We start from the raw sequence: 11,870 nt of genomic DNA on the forward strand, positions 1-11,870 counted from the left end.
CTGACCCACACAACGAGAAGTGCTCCCTGGACACTGGCCCTCTCCAGGCAACCCTCCTCCAACGTCTACCCTACTCTAGGAAGATGCTCCAGGTAGAACTGCTGAACTGCCATTCCTTAGAAGGCCACTGGGACGAATCTCATGGGGAACTACACCTGTTCAAGCACCACCAGAAATTCAGGCTTCCCAGAGCTCCACAGAGACTCCTGTCCATAGACAGATCTGCACACTCTGGTCTTACGTCATCTGAGCTTGGACGGATCTCTGACTGCAGCCAGGCCATTCGCAGAGCCTGGCATGCAGCGAAAATGTGGACACATTGGTGAACAACCATTAGGGATTTCATGATGCCATCAGCAGGATGCTCACTGCTCTGGCTAAGTGTGGGGCTCTGTGTGACCACGCAGGTTACACTCTCGGGAAGCCAGCTCTGCTCCCACCCCTGGACCTCTCGGTACTGCCTCATGCTCATTCTCCAGCACAATCTGTAGCCTCAGTTTCTTCTCTAAATGTTCAAAAGAATTCTTTGTTAGCTCAGTGAAGCTGGGCTGTCCTGGGGTCCCTGTTGGATTCCCTCCAGCACACACCACCGTGCTAGGAGTGGAATAGACACCCCCTTCATGTCTCATTCCTCTTCTTGAAACTTATTTTCTCTTTCAAAACTCCGGTTTCTCCAAGCCCAGGCCATCTGCCTGTAGCACCCAACAGCCTTCCTGTTAGTCATGGATGTATCTCTGCCTTGTCCTGCCAGGGTACGGCACCTCCTGGGAGCCCAGCGATTATGTTCTGAGAAGGCTAACACGTGACTTGTGTTATTAGTGTGGTATTATCGTCATTATTTTAAAACCAGGCGAATACTAATTCTACCTGCCCAAATAAGACAGAGTATTCTTTAAGAAAAGTCTCCATTTTACCTGCTCACGTTCACTCAGTATTTGCCTATTATGTTTTGTGTAAATGTGTTGGAAAACTGGCCAAACATGGCCTATTATAAAGCCAGATTGATATCTATGTCTTAAATATCTATAATTAATATATTTAAAAAGTGGGTAGGCGTGGGGGGGATCAGGGAATTCCTTGATGTGACATGAGTTGATTAATGCATGTCCCCACTGTAGTTTGCTACTACAGAAGAGAAAGAATGAAGAAAGAGAGAAAAGAAAAAGAAAAGAAGGAATAAAAGGGAAAGGGGGGGGAGGGAAATGAAAGGAAATGAAAGAAGAAAAGAAGAAAGAAAACAAAAGGAGAGAGCGAGAAACCCGCGGCTGCAGCCCTCCTGGGCCACACGGAGGACCATGTTCTCGGCTTCCAAACACTGCCCTCTGCTGGCCAGAGAGGGCGCATTGCTGGCGGTGAGAACAGAGCAGCTTACAGAACGGGAAAGGGACCTGTGGGGACAGCGATGACGCCTGCTGTGAGAGAGCGAAATCAGGGAAAGCCAAGTACGGGAACAGAAGTGAGGAAGGCCGTTTACGTCCTTCCTGACCCTCATGCCCACTCACCCACCCATCAGTCCTACAGGGGTCACCTCGTCCGACGCCCTGAGCAAGCATTGGGGAGTCACACGACTTGTCCCCCTGGCTTCAGCACCACCTACGGGAAGCGGGGCGCTTGGAAGAAGCGAAGCCGCCCTGCCCTATCTCGTCGCCCACACCCCTCTCCTTCCTGCCACGGGAATCCTAAACCCCTTCATCCTGGCTCCGCCCTTCTGGCCAGCGGGCCATCATTGCTTTTCCAGGTCACCTCCATGTACCACGACCCCGGCCACGCCCGAGTACCCCGCTGCATGCGGGAGATCGTCCTCACTGCTGACAGGTGTAGGAAAGGCTCCGCCACCTCCGGGGTGTGAGGCTCATGCAGTCTGGGAAGGGAGTAGGTGAGTGGAGAGGACAACAGGCAGGAACTGGCCCAGGCGAGTGACCGGACATCGGCTCTGACACCTTCCTTCAGCTGATGCCGGGGTCCAGAATGCTGAGTGCTCCCCGGTCCATCACCTACTGCCCTCTGGGCCCAGAGCCTCCCGGTTCCACTCCACAGTGGGGAAGTGTGAGCGCTGCTCCTGGTAACCAGGGAGGAGCTGCAGCCACGGGCCCTGGCCTGGAAGGCAGCCTGGTGGGTCGAGGGGCAGCCATAACGGGCACGTGGGTAGGAAGCTGGGCTGAAGAAGCCACAGACTAGGGCAGAGTAACGTGCCTTGTCGGATTACCAGGACAGCCTGTGGACGTACCCCAGGGAGTAACAAAGAAAACAGGTCAGAGTGGGAGCAAAACATGCCCCACTGCGGTTCTTGGAGAAGCCCACCATTTCTTCCCCGCTTGTCCTTCGGGGTTGCTGGAGCCTCGACCTTTTTCATCCTTTCAGGGCTATCCGACTTCCCTCTGCCCTGAGGTTCCCCTCATGCCCTCAGTTCTCCAGCTGGGCTCCAGGCCTTGGCATCTGCACACCATTGGGCACAATTGCGCTGGTTGTGTTGTTGGTTTGTCTGAGCGTCTTTAACACTATGTCTGGTGGCTTGAAAATCACACTGGATGGGACCACCAGATGGCGTAATAGCTACGTTGCTGGACTCCCATGTAGTTGACTGTGGTTTGAGTCTTGGACCTGGTGGCTTAAACTCATGCCGGGCGTGTGTGCATGGGTGCCCAAGATCCCAAGAGGAGAATGGAGGAGAAGGGGTTGTGGCGTGGCCATCCCCCTGGGGGATGATTTCTCGCTGTCTCTTGGTCTCTCTCTTTCTGGCGAGTGCACATGCCCTATAGCAAAAACCTCTCCAAAAGAAAAAAAAAAATCATACTGGATGCATGTGCACAAGTGCCCCAAATATCCTGAGACTAGAGGAGAAGGGACTGTGGTGTGGTCATGCCCCCTGGGGAGGGGGGTGATTTCTCAATTACCTCTCTTTCTTCAACGGGCATACATGCCCTATTGCAAGCACATATATATATGTATGTATATATATACCCTTTGATAGCCAAAAGCAAGCTCCACACCTCCATGGAGGGTGTTAGGAATTCGTGTCTCCTCAGACCTCTGCGGATTTCCGCAGAGTGTGCACCTGCCGGGACTGTCACTTGCCATCTGTTCTTTGAACTGTGACATTGCATGTTTATAGTTTCAACTGCTTTCTTGGCCTATTTGTCCCTCATGTCACAATTGCACATCACACATCAGCATGGCTTATAACAGGCCACAGTGAATCGTAAAACTTTAACTAAGGGCTTGAAGACAGCAAACAGAACTAGAATCAGAATGCAGGAGAGGGTCGTTAAAACCCCGTCACAATTCCCACTGCTCTTAGGTCCACAGTCCCTTCTCAACATCAGGAGTCCTGACCTGTCTCTCGCCTTGGTCTGTCTTACTGACCTGTTGCTATGGTGTCAGCTCCTCCTCTTTTTTTTTTTTTAAGAATTATTAATTTAATTAAATTAATTTAGTATTATTATTATTATTTAAGTTCTCCCCTGGCTTTTGACAGCCAGTGGATGAATATGGAAGATTTACTGCTAAGTGAAGCAAGACAGGCTATGAAGGAGAAACATTGTACGTCCCCACTTAATATATACCAAGTGTCCGGACTCTGTGACTGAAACTGGTTGACTAAAGGATAAAGAAATACAGTAAATGGTTGTGAATACCAGGTACAGTGTGGGTGAAAGAGTAGAGTCTGAGGAAGGACATTTAGAAGAAAAATAGACAAAGCATTAATGGGACAAAGAAATGTGGTATTATCTGTTGAAGATAATTTCATAGTATTAGCAACTGGACTAGGGAGAAATGTAGACATGTTAGAATATTCACTATGTGAACTAAATAACATGACTGAATGTATAAAAGAACATGAAATGAAAAGAAAGAAAAAAAGAAAAGATATTTGCTATAAGGCTTGTGTGCTTACCATAGAGAGCCAGAGAAAGAGAGAGAGAAAGTGAAAGCAAGCCTCCAGATCCAGAACTCAAACCCTGGTCAGCCCTGTGGGATCCTGCACCTTAATTACCAAAATGCCTGGTGGTCCAGCTCCCCCTCTTATGGTTGGGAGTTGCTTTTGACCCAGTGCTGAGTCCAAAACTCTGTTTTCTTTTTGTGTCAGGCTCTAACCACAATGAAAATTCGGTTTATTCCAACACAATTACCCAAATTTGAGGCACTGCCCATGACAGAGGTGCAGTTCACATTCATCTGCAAAGTGGTCTTTCTCTTCTTTGCTCCAACTACCTTAAGGAGACTAAAGCCAATACTCTCGATTTTGCTTACCAGAACACTTGTCAAAGCCTTTCCTCAAACAAACAAAAACGATTCTTTTTTCCCAAACTGAGTGACGCTCCTATTGCTACCACATGAGAAGAGTTGTAATTTCCAAATGTTCACCTTCCCTTTGCTGTTTTATCAGGGAGGTGGAGGGAGTGAGGGAAGGAGAGGGTGAGTGTGAGAGGGACAGGAAGAGAGACGGGTATTTTTAACAGGGCCTCTCTGTGTCATGATTCCCACTCCGCATGCCAGTTCGCTGGGGTTGCAGGTGCAGGGGTGTTCAGGTTGTCTCGGGGGCTGAACCCGATCTCCATGTGGCGTCCAGCTTCAGGGCGATGGTGCTGTGTGTGCCACTGCACGAGGCCAAAGCTTTATCTCTTTTCACCTAATTTACCAAATGTGTCTGCCTTGATAACAAGAGCCATGTCTCTTTTGGGTTTGTCCCCAAAAGTTCTTGATTTTCTATAAAAAGAAAAATGGTCCCCTACCAAGAAGTCAGGAATAGATTGATGTTTGCAGTACATGAAAGAGTCTAATCATTGTACTTACTTACAAATCTCTGTTCATTCCTGTTCACCGATTTTGTTTTTAGTGTTTTTGTTTGTTTGTTTGTTTTTTTAGTTTTGCTATAGGGCACTTGCACTCACCAGAGATCAAGGTAGAGAAAGAGGAGAATGAGACAGAGGGAGGGAAGGTGAGAAATCACCTCCCATTGGGGATGACCAAGCCACAATCCCTTCTCCACCCTTCTCTTGGGATTTTGGGCCTGTACACACACGTGCCTGCTGTGATTCCAGCAACCGGGTTTGGGACTGGAATCACCAATTCACCACGTGGGACCCACCTGCCTTACCCTCCACACCACCAACTAGCTCCTGGTCACCCACTCTCACTGCCACAGTAAGAATGGAGGGGCAGCCCTGTGGCTGAGGCCTGCCCCATGGGAGTGCATTGACGAGCATTTTCCACCTCTGGCCAGCCAATCCTGCCAAGGCCTAACTCCTGTGACCCAACTGAAAAGAGGGGACCCTGCAAGGGCAACTCTGGAGAGCCACATGTTGGGTGTAGAAAACAGTACAGACTTCACTAGCTAGAGCCCTAATCGTGAATAAAGGATGTCACCAGACAAGTGCAAGGACCAGGCCTGACGCTCATCCCACAGGAAGCCAGTTTCTGGGACAGCGAGGGTTTGCAGAGAGGAGAGTCTTAACATGGAAGACATGGCGTGGGAGGGCAGTGGAGCCCACGATTCTCAAAGTGGTCTCCACGGCTGAGGGGTGAGTAGGGCTCTAACTACAGGTAAGGAAAGTGACACCACCATGGTCTGGGGACAGAAACCCAGGGGCTTTCCAGAAAACTTTTTACGTCGCTATCCTTGATGGGCGGTGCTGTTTCGTTGGTGTGAAGCCGTCGTGAGGAAGGTCCAAGAGAAACGTTACCATTGGGTCTGTAGAAATGTCACCACTGGGTCTGTAGAAACGTCACCACTGGGTCTGTAGAAATGTCACCATTGGGTCTATAGAAACGTCACCATTGGGTCTGTAGAAACGTCACCATTGGGTCTGTAGAAACATCACCATTGGGTCAGTAGCAACATCACCATTGGGTCTGTAGAAACGTCAGCATTGGGTCAGTAGCAACATCACCACTGGGTCTGTAGAAACGTCACCACTGGGTCTGTAGAAATGTCACCATTGGGTCTATAGAAACGTCACCATTGGGTCTGTAGAAACGTCAGCATTGGGTCAGTAGCAACATCACCACTGGGTCTGTAGAAACGTCACCACTGGGTCTGTAGAAATGTCACCATTGGGTCTATAGAAACGTCACCATTGGGTCTGTAGAAACGTCAGCATTGGGTCAGTAGCAACATCACCACTGGGTCTGTAGAAACGTCACCACTGGGTCTGTAGAAATGTCACCATTGGGTCTATAGAAACGTCACCATTGGGTCTGTAGAAACGTCAGCATTGGGTCAGTAGCAACATCACCACTGGGTCTGTAGAAACGTCACCACTGGATCTGTAGAAACGTCACCATTGGGTCTGTAGAAGCGTCACCATTGGGTCTGTAGCAATGTCACCATTGGGTCTGTAGAAACATCACCAGGGGTCTGTAGAAGTGTCACCATTGGGTCTGTAGAAGTGTCACCATAACCCAGGGGCTTTCCAGAAAACTTTTTACGTCGCTATCCTTGATGGGCGGTGCTGTTTCGTTGGTGTGAAGCCGTCGTGAGGAAGGTCCAAGAGAAACGTTACCATTGGGTCTGTAGAAATGTCACCACTGGGTCTGTAGAAACGTCACCACTGGGTCTGTAGAAGCGTTACCATTGGGTCTGTAGAAACGTCACCATTGGGTCTGTAGAAATGTCACCATTGGGTCTGTAGAAACGTCACCATTGGGTCTGTAGAAGCGTCACCATTGGGTCTGTAGCAATGTCACCATTGGGTCTGTAGAAACATCACCACTGGGTCTGTAGAAGTGTCGCCATTGGGTCTGTAGAAGTGTCACCATTGAGTCTGTTCTGGCGAAAGAACTCGACACAAAGAACCATTAGGACGCCCAGATCTCTCTGGTCTTTAACCACGTGCCGTACGGGACTGTATCTCCAAGTAACAGGCAAGGCTCCCACAGCGTGTCACAGAGGGCCATAGTCACGTGTGTAGAGTGATCAGTCAGCAGGGACAAGAACTCAGGACGAACTCATTTTCATTTACAGACAGTGACTTAGGACTCCAGGGGAGGTTTTGTTCTCACTGCAATCCCCTCTCTAGTCTCCTCTCGGGATTGTGGGCACTCATGCACCTGGTCTGGCATGACTTCCAAGCTACCAGGTCCAGTATTTGAACTGTTCAGTCGGCCTTGTGAGATCCAGGCTCTACCCTCCACGCCACCTGCCAGTCCTGGATCTGTTTCCTGCAGCAACTGACCCGCCTCTATTCAAGCTGTAAATAAATATCCTACCAGTCAGAGGTGCCCCCGGGCGGATGAGCAGTTAGCAAAAGTCTGTGTGGTGGGAGGAAGGGCGCTGAGGGTGTCCCACGTCCCTCTCTTGACCTTTGCACTTGTTCCAATATTTGCTTAAAATTCCACTGCGTGGGTTTCATTGCTTTAGATGAAGACATAATGCTATACACTGACAAGTGACACTCGGATGACAGATGAGATGAGAAGACTGGCGGCCATGGCTGTCCTAGTGCCCGATGGCCCCTGTGCTGGGGCTTCCAGGAGCTGGCAGGGACCTGGTCAGAAGTGCCGGCAGTCCCATCCCTCCTGCTTTCTGTGCTTTCCCTTTGTCTCTGAAAAAGTCATAGCAGGTGGAAACAACTTTCCGGGTTAAAGTAAGCATGGTCTTCACATTAAGAAGAATGATATAAAACTCACAGGTATCTTTTTTTTTTTTTAAAGATATTTTTGCCATAGGGTGCACGTGCTTACTGGAGAGAAACAGAGAAAGTGAGAACTCAGTCCCCAGGGAGCGGGCCAGGTCACCGTCCCTTCTTTTCCAATCTCCTCTCAGGATTCTGGGCATGCGAGCGCGTGCACCTGGGGTGATTTTCAAGCGGCCGGATCCAAGATTCAAACCACAGTCAGCCATAAGGGAGTCCAGTGCCTTCGCCACCACACCCCCTGCTGGCCCCTGTATTTTTAGAAATCTTCTTTTAAAAGAACCGTATCACCTGGGCCAGCCTATGACTTAGTGACGGAGGTGGCTGGACCCCACATGGCTGACTGTGCAGTTCAAGTCCCGGATCTGGTAGCTTGAAAAACACACTTGGCATGTGGGCATGTGTGCCCCAAACCCTGAGAGGAGGACAGAAGAGAAGGAGTCATGGTGTGGCCATCCCCCATGGAGGGTGCTTTCTCACTTTTCTCACCCTCCATCTGTATCTCTCTCATGATCCTCCAGAAAAAGTTAAAACAAATGAACAAACTATTGGGTTGTCAGAAAAGTGACATGTTTTTCTATGCAAAAAATGCCTCTCAACTTTCCCGACACCCCATATATTCCCTAAAAGAGTTGGCGTATTCCGCCGTGGTCTTCCGTGGACCCCTTGGCACAGAGGAGCTCCCAGATCCCTTTCAAATGGAACACTGCGACAGGGACACAGGCAGAAATTGTGGGAGGGCAGACGGGAGGTGGGGGATCCCTGCTGCACAAGGCACTTGAGGTTTTGCTCTGACAGACACAGAAATCGGGCAGTGATGTGTGGGGACAGGAGCGGAGGCAGCCGGAGACGCCTAGATGGTGAGGACAGGGGCCAGAAGGTTCACAGAGTGGAGAGGAGGCAGCGAAGACAGATGGCTCGTTCCGTGAGCTGAGTGCGGCCCTCGACTCAGGTAAATCTTTCCCTGCACCTTACTGTCTGTTCTGGCGGTCCAGTCTACACAGCAGCTCTGCACCTGACCCCACAGAGGGCACTGGTGAAAATGGTAAGAGAACTTCAGGATTTGTTCAAAACATACGTGCACACTCAAGGTTTGAGGGTTTTGATTATTTTTCAGGCCGTACCTTATTTAGAGGTTCTTACAACAACCATCTACCATTCTGGATCCCACAGCTATCTCCTTTGGGCAGCTTCTGGGAGGAGTCTGACTTTCAGTGCACACAGCAGTCAGGGCCCGCCGAGGGACCGCTGGTGCTGAGTCTGTTCCCAGTGACTTCACTGCGTCTGTCCATCCATTACTAGTATCGTGACAAGTACAGAGTCAGGCTTATGGGTAAGAATATCAAAGACAGAATTTCCCTGAACAAAACATAAAAAACCTGGGGACCAGCAGTTGGCGTAATGGCTATGTCGCTGGGTTCCCATGTAGTCAACTGTGGTTCAAGTCCCAGACGGGGTGGCTTTAACTCACGCTGGGCACGTGTGAGTGTGTGCCCAAGATCCCAAGAGGAGAATGGAGGAGAAGCGATTGTGGCGTTGGTCACCCCCCCGGGGGGTGATTTCTCCCTTTTTGTCTCTCTGCCTCTCTCTTTCTTGCGAGTGCACATGCCCAATAGCAAAAACCTCTCAAAAAAAAAAAAAAAGATCTGCACCCAGAATTTACATATATCATAAAAGTTGTGTATTCGAGGTGGCAAATTGTAGGGTCACTTTTTCTCAGAGTACCGCCCGTGAGAGCCATCCAGCTACCCTGTCGTTTAGCAAGCGGTGGAGGTGGTGGTGTCCCTTCAGGCTTTGGGGCCACCCCTCTACGACCAATAGGCAGTGTCACTGGCTCTACTTTATGCCGTGTAGGTGCATCTTACATCCGTTGTCGGCGTCATGACAAATGACAACGAACGTAGCGACTTAAACAACAGAGCTAGTTTTACGAAGTTAGAGGTTCAACTGTGGACTCACCTCATCAAAAACAAGGTGTTAGCAAGACTGATTTCTGGAAGCTCGGGGAGAGAATCAGTTTCCTTGTTCATTTATGTTGTCCGAAGTACTGAGTTCTGGGCCAGCGGGTGGGGCAGAGGTCAAGGTAGCTGGATCCCACAGAGCTGACTGCACAGTTCAAATCCTGCCAGAGGCTTGAAAGTCATGTGGGGTACATGCACATGTGTGCCCAAAATCCCAAGAGGAGAAGAAAAGAGAAAGGACTGTGGCATGGCCAGCCCCCAGGGAGGTAATCTCTTCGGTGAGCACACGCATCCTACAGCAAAAACAAAACAAACAAACACAAAGGTACATAGTTCCTCGTGGCCCAGGGACTGAGGTTCCAGCCTCCCTGCTGGCTGCAGCTGGAGGCCGCCCTTAGATCCCAGAGGCCTCGCTGGGTTCGGCACATGGCAGAGACACTAGAATTCGCAGCTGGGTGCTCAGTCCTTACTCTGTCCTCTTTCCTACCCCGCTTCTGCCTTCATCTTCTCCTACTTTTAAAAACTCAAGTGCTGAGAGGCCAGCCAGTGGTGTGGTGGTTAAAGTACTGGATCCCACAGGACTGAGTCTGTAGTTCAAGTCCCAGGCCTGGTGACTTGAAATACATGCTGGGCGCCTGTGCGTGCATGCCAAAAATCTTGAGAGAAGAATGGAGGAGAATAGATTGTGGGTGGCCATTCTCCCTGCAGGGTGATATCTCACATTCCCTCTCTCGGTCTCTCTCCAGTGAGAGTATGTACCCTATGGCAAAAATCTAAACACACACACACACACACACACATACACACACACACACAAATACCCTCATGAGATTAGATTGGGCCCACCCAGATAATCCACGATAATCTCCCCATAACCTTAATTACACCTTTAAGGTCCCTTTTGCCACATAAGGTAATGTAGATGCAGGTTTTGGAAGCCGGAGCATCAACCTTGGGAGGGGATCCATTATTTTGCCTGGCATATTCTCAGCCAACTGGGAGACATCTGAAACACCGTGTCGGACTGGGGACCAGCGTGAATCAGCAAAAGGCGCAATCAGACCGGCCCCATGCTGCCCAGGCCAGCTGCCCCCGGCAGGTCTGCTTCCATCCAGTTCTGTCGGTGCTGGCCTAATCTCTCATTTCTGTAAAACCGAAAGGCCTTGGCAGACACACCTTGGCATCGCAGGGTCCCAGCACTTCTCTCTGTCACCTCCATCGTCCCCTTAGTGCAAACTAGTAGGAGCTGGAACCTAACCCATTTCCATTCAAGCACTAGGAATTCAAGAACTGAGTTTACCTGGGTGTAGAGAACACGAGACCTCATTGGACTTTTCTGAGGGAAACTATTTGTATGCGTTTATAGCAAAGTGTTAGAAGAATTTAGCATAAACGGAAACCATCTCCTGACAATTTAGCAGTGTTTTTCCTGGTGTGTATTCTCACACCACCACCAACTTGACCTCTACTGGACACCTGACCGCTTCTTGTTTGAGCTGTTTCTACCAAGTGCAGGAAAGCCTCGTTTCTCGTCTGTTGCCAGTGCTTAGTGGCAGTGGGCGGGGCCCGCAGAAGCAGGCACAGCCAGGCCTGTGAGCCAGACGGTGAGTCAGTGTGCAAGCCACGGATGATAAGAAGGTGGGCCACTGCCAGAGGAGGAAAGGGACCCCTCAGGATGGGGGCAGGAAAGGGCTTAGCTTTCTGTCCTGACCTGATATGGGGTTCGAGCCATGCCTGTTGGTCCTAGCGGTATAAAGAAGAAATACTGCTAGTGGCAGAAATAACAAGGGCTGTTTGCAGGTTTGCAAGGGGTAGAGGACTTTGAATATCCATGTTCTAGTTCTTCCTTGCTCACACATAGCTTCTATTGTCAATATCAGATTGTTTTTCCCTAAAGGATCTCCGACTCACGTTCCCTGAACTGAAGCAGTTCATCAGGAGCTAATCCCTGAGAAACACCGGTTAGAAAATACAATGATGTTGGGACAAGCAGTTGGTGTAATGGCTATGTCGCTGGACTCCCACGTAGTCGACCACAGTTCAAGTTCGGACCCGGTGGCTTAAACTCACACCAGGTGCGTGTGCGTGCATGCCCAAGATCCTGAGAGGAGAAAGGAGGAGAAGGGATTGCGGCATGGCCATCCCCCCTGGGAGGATGATTTCTTACTTTCTGTCTCTCTGTCTCTCTTTGTCTGGCAAGTGTATGCGCCCTATAGCAAAAACCTCTCCAAAAAAAAAAAAAAAAGAAAAGAAAAAGAAAGAAAGCAAAAACAAT

General features: G+C 49.8%; 1 protein-coding gene across 1 annotated transcript in view; it reads right to left on the minus strand.

The window, feature by feature from the left end:
• The window catches only part of ZNF475 (zinc finger protein 475), a 48,116-nt gene that overhangs the window by 2,576 nt on the left and 33,670 nt on the right, over positions 1 to 11,870 (minus strand). The gene's annotated exons all lie outside the window — the stretch shown is intronic.

This window comes from Tupaia chinensis, unplaced genomic scaffold (assembly GCF_000334495.1).
Source record: "Tupaia chinensis unplaced genomic scaffold, TupChi_1.0 Scaffold144806_1, whole genome shotgun sequence".
NCBI lineage: Eukaryota > Metazoa > Chordata > Mammalia > Scandentia > Tupaiidae > Tupaia > Tupaia belangeri.